This window comes from Rhinichthys klamathensis, unplaced genomic scaffold (genome assembly GCF_029890125.1).
Source record: "Rhinichthys klamathensis goyatoka isolate OS25496 unplaced genomic scaffold, OSU_Roscu_1.1 h1tg000242l_1, whole genome shotgun sequence".
NCBI classification, from domain to species: domain Eukaryota; kingdom Metazoa; phylum Chordata; class Actinopteri; order Cypriniformes; family Leuciscidae; genus Rhinichthys; species Rhinichthys klamathensis.
Window position 1 is genome coordinate 217,073 of NW_026606764.1, and position 5,612 is coordinate 222,684.

A 5,612-nucleotide genomic window follows, 5' to 3' on the forward strand; every position below is an offset into this window, starting at 1 on the left:
CCAAAAACACACGCACACACGAGCATGGCACAGCGGCCAAAAACACACGCACACACGAGCATGGCACGGCGGCCCGACGCACACAATACAACTGCTTAATAAAGAAAAAGCACCATGACCAAACCACAATAGAATATATATGCAGGGTTTTTCCTGCATAGACAATTATGAGGCGGCCGCCTCCGTCAAATTTCGTGCCGCCTCCGCCTCTCGACAAAACTCGGACAGACAGTCACGTGCTCATATACACTTTTTCCAGTGACAGTTCTGTCGCGATTCCCGCTTGTGTCCATTCTCTAACCGCGTAGTTTGCCGATAGTGCTGCACGGATCATAATCCGCGGGTCGAGTAATAAAAACATTCCATTGAAATTGAATGGAATGTTTTTATTACTCGGCCCGATTCAATCAAGGATGGATGACAGCTAAAGTGTAATAAAGACACGGAACTCCCATCATGGTACCTAATGTACGGACGGTAACAAAGTTGCGCTGTTGAGTCTCGCGCAGTTATTTATAACATTAATTATAGTTAAGAAACAATATATAGGCTACACACGACCAGAGTGCTGTTTTCCTGAATGCCATCACGATTAAAACCGAGATATTAATTTCATAACAGTTCAATAAACAAATAGTTAAAATTAAGTTACTTACATTTTTAGACTGTTTTTGTTCTGTTTTAGCAGCGAAAATAGTTCCAAACAACAGAACCATATCGCGTCTCACAGCAACACTCATCCATGATTCATTACTGAATCATTCAGCGTTTTGAACTAATCGCTTGAGTCAAAGATTCAATTGCCCATTATTAAACCGCCTCATTCTGAATCAATCAGCCGTTTGAACGAATCGTTTACATTAATGACTCAATGACTCGCTCATTAAGACGGCCGCCTGCCGCCTCCTACTGGCGGTTTAGTTTCAAAGTATCATTTCAACATTCCTTGTATATTCAAAAAATATTCAAAATAATCTAATTTAATACAGTTATAATTTTTCAATGTAAATTATTCAATTTGATTGGTAACAGCCTAGTGTCTTATTATTTTAATTGAATGTATTGATAAAATGTAAGAATTTTAAATGAAATTTAGAGCATACATTAAATAAAATTAGGGGGAAAATGCCCTTTATAAAGGTACAAAAAATTATTCCGATAAGAGTGTTTTCAAAAATGAAACATTGACAATAAGTTTAAAGGGAGTAAAGCCTCTTAGGCTATAAAGAAAATGTAATTTTGCCAAAAGAAGAACTTTTATTTAATAAATGCTAATTGTGTGCTATGTTACCATATTATCATGCTTAATTGAATAATTGTAATGTGATGATCAGATGCAGATATCTAAATCAAAGAATATGGGTGGTTGGCGGGTGGATTATTATTTATTTTTAACAACAGGTTCGAGTGACTCAAAGTGCACCAGATTAATGAATTTATCTTTAAAATGTACAAAATTTTCTCCCAGGGGGGCATGCCCCCGGACCCCCCTAGTGTTACAATTTTACCACCTCCGCCTCATTTTGAGCCAGGAAAAACCCTGTATATGATAAAAAGAAGCATGACCTACCTTATTAAATCAGCAGCCGTTGCATCAGCGCGCTCTTCTGCGCTACCCTTTCAATGATGCAATCCGTGTCCAAAGAAACCAGAGTCTCTTTTTCGATTGCCATCAACATAAAGGCTTCAAGATGCTCCTGTGACGCTGTGCTCCTTAATTGATTCTTGATGAATTTTAACGTAGAAAAGCTTCGCTCACATGCAACTTGTGTCACAGACAGAGTTAACAGAAACTTGTATCCAAGTCCGATTAGATGGTAGGAGTCAGTGAGCAGGTTATACCTTTGTAGGACATAATAACAACAGATGGGACATTTTCTGCAAGATTGGCAGGTTTTGTTCACAACATCCCATTCTTCATCTGGAGTCTGCTCATCATCTCCATCCTCAGTACTCATTTTGGTCAGATACTCTTCGCGCACAGACACCTTCAGCTTGTCCCAGTGCGTAGCCAGGCTAAGTAGTTCACCCTGTAAGGCCTCAGGAGTTGCTCTGCTATCGTGCCTGATCAGTTTGGCGCTCAGGGCATTGAGTGCGCCAGCAGGTACACCATTACATTTCAAGTCATTGAAATTCTGGGGATCAAGCAGGGCGAAATCTGTGTACAGTTCTCTGTTTTTAGCAAAACGTCGGGAAATACTTTCAATGATGGTATCCAGAATGACATTGTGCACTTGTACCTCATACTTGCTGTCAGCATCTGATATGGTTGTGTCATCACATAACTCGCCTGGCATCTTTTTTGTCTTCTTTGGTCTCCGGTTTGGCAGCGCGTGTTCCACCTCTGCGTCTGTCTCACACACATTTAATTCTCCATTGGCCCATTGCACAAATGCGTCTGTTGCTGTCTTTACCCCCTTAAAATCCCTTGCATATTTTTTCATATTGTCTTGTGTGCTCGTGACAAAGCGATGGGCCGTGAGCAAATCCATTCCACTTGTTTGCAAATACTTGGAAAGTGGAGTTGTTTGTTGGAAGATGCGTAAAAACGTCTGGGCAGTGAGGATGGTTTGGTATTTCAGCAGAGCCTCTGCATAACCATCGGCCTTAGCACGCACAGTCGGCTTCATGTTATCTTTCTCGCTCAGGGCCTTGAGTGTAACAACAAGATCAATGTAAAGACATCCTTCTGGATCCCCAAACTTCCCAAACACTTTTGTAAGCGCAGCGTCTTTGGCCCACCATCGGGTTTCGCCAATTGGTGACAGCCGCCTGTGCCGCACATCTTTGCTCACATCCTCCCATGCATTCATCCTTTGATATGAATCTCGCAGGAAAACAGCGATGTCGTTTAACAAAGAAAAAAGTGTTTCGCTCGATAGAATGCAACCAGTAGTGTCCATTATTACTAAATTCAGTACATGACCATAACACCATATGTGTACCTGCGCAGGTGAATGAACTGACAATAGCGCTGAAAATCCTCGGTATTCCCCTTGCATGTTAGCAGCTCCGTCCGTGGAATTACCCACACACTCAGCTATATTAAGTTCCATTTTCTCCAGGACACATTTAAGCAAATCAACAAAACCCTGACCTGTAGACGACTCACAGTTGACAAGTGCAAGCATTCTCTCCTGTATCTTCACATCCGTCACATAGCGAATTATCACTGAACACTGGTCTTTGGCTGTTATGTCTTGTGTTGTATCGATTTGAATCGAATACATGCCGGCCTCTTTAACCTCAGCAGCAACGTTTTCTTTAATGAGACGTCCAATAGCTTCTATAACCGTGTTTACGGTTGTCTTGGATAGGAGAGTGACCAATGATCCCCTACCTGTTGCTCCGGAGTTGTGCAGCCTCTTACTATTTTCAATACACGAACTGACATGCGTTTGCAGGCATATATCAAATTTGCTCAACAAGAGAACAAGTTCTAAAAATGTGCCATGGTCGACAGCATTATTTTCCAATGTGTATGCAGCCTCCGATTTGTCTCCTCGGTAACTGAGCCCGCGTTTTCCTATGACTTTCACTATTTCAATGATACGTTCCATAACCTGTCGTCTTTGACGCACCTGCTCTCTCTCGATTGACATTTGGTTTGCATTGAACATCTCACTTATATTTCCTTTGCTGATCCTTAAAAAGTAGGCGTCTGCACATTCTCTATGAGGGCCACTTCTCTCATGTTCCATTACTCGTTGATGCACATGCCTCCAATCACGCATTCCCACTGTAAATGGGTTGACTTGTTTAGCAAAAGCCAAGCACACAGAACAGTACAGTGAGTGTGATTTCCCACAATATGTCAACCAGGATCGCTTTGTTCCATTGCTGCAATGAAAGAGATTCTTCATGGTATTGTGGGTAGTTTGAACAGGATGGAACTTAAAAAACAAGTCCAACATCTCTGATTTTGGGCGTGCAAAGTAGTTTACAGCAGCCATGGGCTCAGCCTCACTCCCTGTCCCTTCATGATCAGCATGACTAGCGCAAGTCGCCACGTTACGTGTGCTAACAATAACATCGTCACCTACTTCTGTAAAGTTAGCTCCTGTAGTTCCTCCATCCAACTCTTCAGCAACATCGTCAGCCACCACCTCATGGCTACTGCTGTTCCTTGTCGGGGAGATAGCAGTGCACTGCTGCTCATGCTGGAAGCCCCCAACAGTGGGTGAAACATTGCTAGAACTGCTGCTAGCGCTTGGTACAAGTGACTGGCTAACGTCAGCTTTCTGTACCTGGCTGACACTGACAGCATTAGCACTATTTTGAGCTGACTGTGGTGGGAAAAACATTTTTATCTTGGGACATTTTTCAGCATGGGCCTCAAGACATTTCCGTTTTTTGTCCCTTATTTTTTCTGCACCACCCTTTACTTTCACAAAGTTCGTCTTTTTATCCATTTTGTAGATCTGATCGCAAGATTTGTTTTACTCTTTTCCCGCTTTTGGTTGCGTGCTCTTGATGTGGAGCATATTACTTTGGGCAGAGGGGAGGGCCTCTGCCTCTCACGTCCGCATGTACGTCCTCCTGCCATATCACTTGCCAGTATAGGGGGAGAAACCCCCCTATAAATATGGGCCGCCCGGCCGCCCCATCTCGTTTTTTCCGGGTTTCTCACGTATTTTAGCTCTTTTCCCGCTGTCTTCCCGTTTTAGTATTTTCCCGTAAAATATCCCGTATTTTTACGCTCTGATTGTGTTAACTCAGAACACGTAACTATCTGTGTCTGTGAAGTGGCGGCTTGCACTTGGGTTGCCAGACCTCCAGTAAAGCAGGTGGCAGTATACAGACAGTAGCTTAGGCTACTATCGAAGAAGAAGACAGTCGCAGCGGCGCGGGCGCGAGCGCGAGGAACAGGAGGAACATAGCGAGGAAGAGGGAAAAAGCATGGGAAAAAGTAGCGGGAAGTGAATTTGAAATGATCAAGGACTCTCTAGTAGATGAGTGTGATGTGCGATGATGGATCAGGAGGACGCCGACGGCCAAAATCACCGAATTAACCACCTATTCTTTGAGTTCTTTCTCACTCTGTCTCCCAACATTAAGCTAAAACACGTTGTAGCAAATAAAAATGTGTAAGTAAAGTAATGTTTACTTTGTTCATTCATAAATCACTTTAAACATATTCATTGGTCTGTAATTCTGTAATATACGCAACGTGGTCAGCTCGGCCCAAAACAATAGAAAATCACACCGGCCCTTCTGGCATGTGCCAGAATTGCCAGATGGCCAATCCGGGCCTGATTGAGATGTTGTTCCTAGAGTCTCTAATCTCTAAAAATCTCCAAATGCTCCACGTGAAACTGCGGTCTTCCAACTTTTTACTATCGTGTCAATTGATTTAGATTAATATGCGCGAGGGATAGAGAGCAAGACAGCGCTCGTGTTGTTTGAAGACGTGAGTGAGCGCGCGCGGCTCTCTCTCTCTCTCTCTCTCTCTCTCTCTCTCTCTCTCTCTCTCTCTCTCTCTCTCTCTCTCTCTCTCTCTCTCTCTGCTCGTTATGCACTGTCAAGCGCAGCAAGCGGACGCTCTGACGGGTTTTAGAAGATTAAATACAACCCGAAACTAAAAAACAGACCCGGCTTCTATTTGATACCGG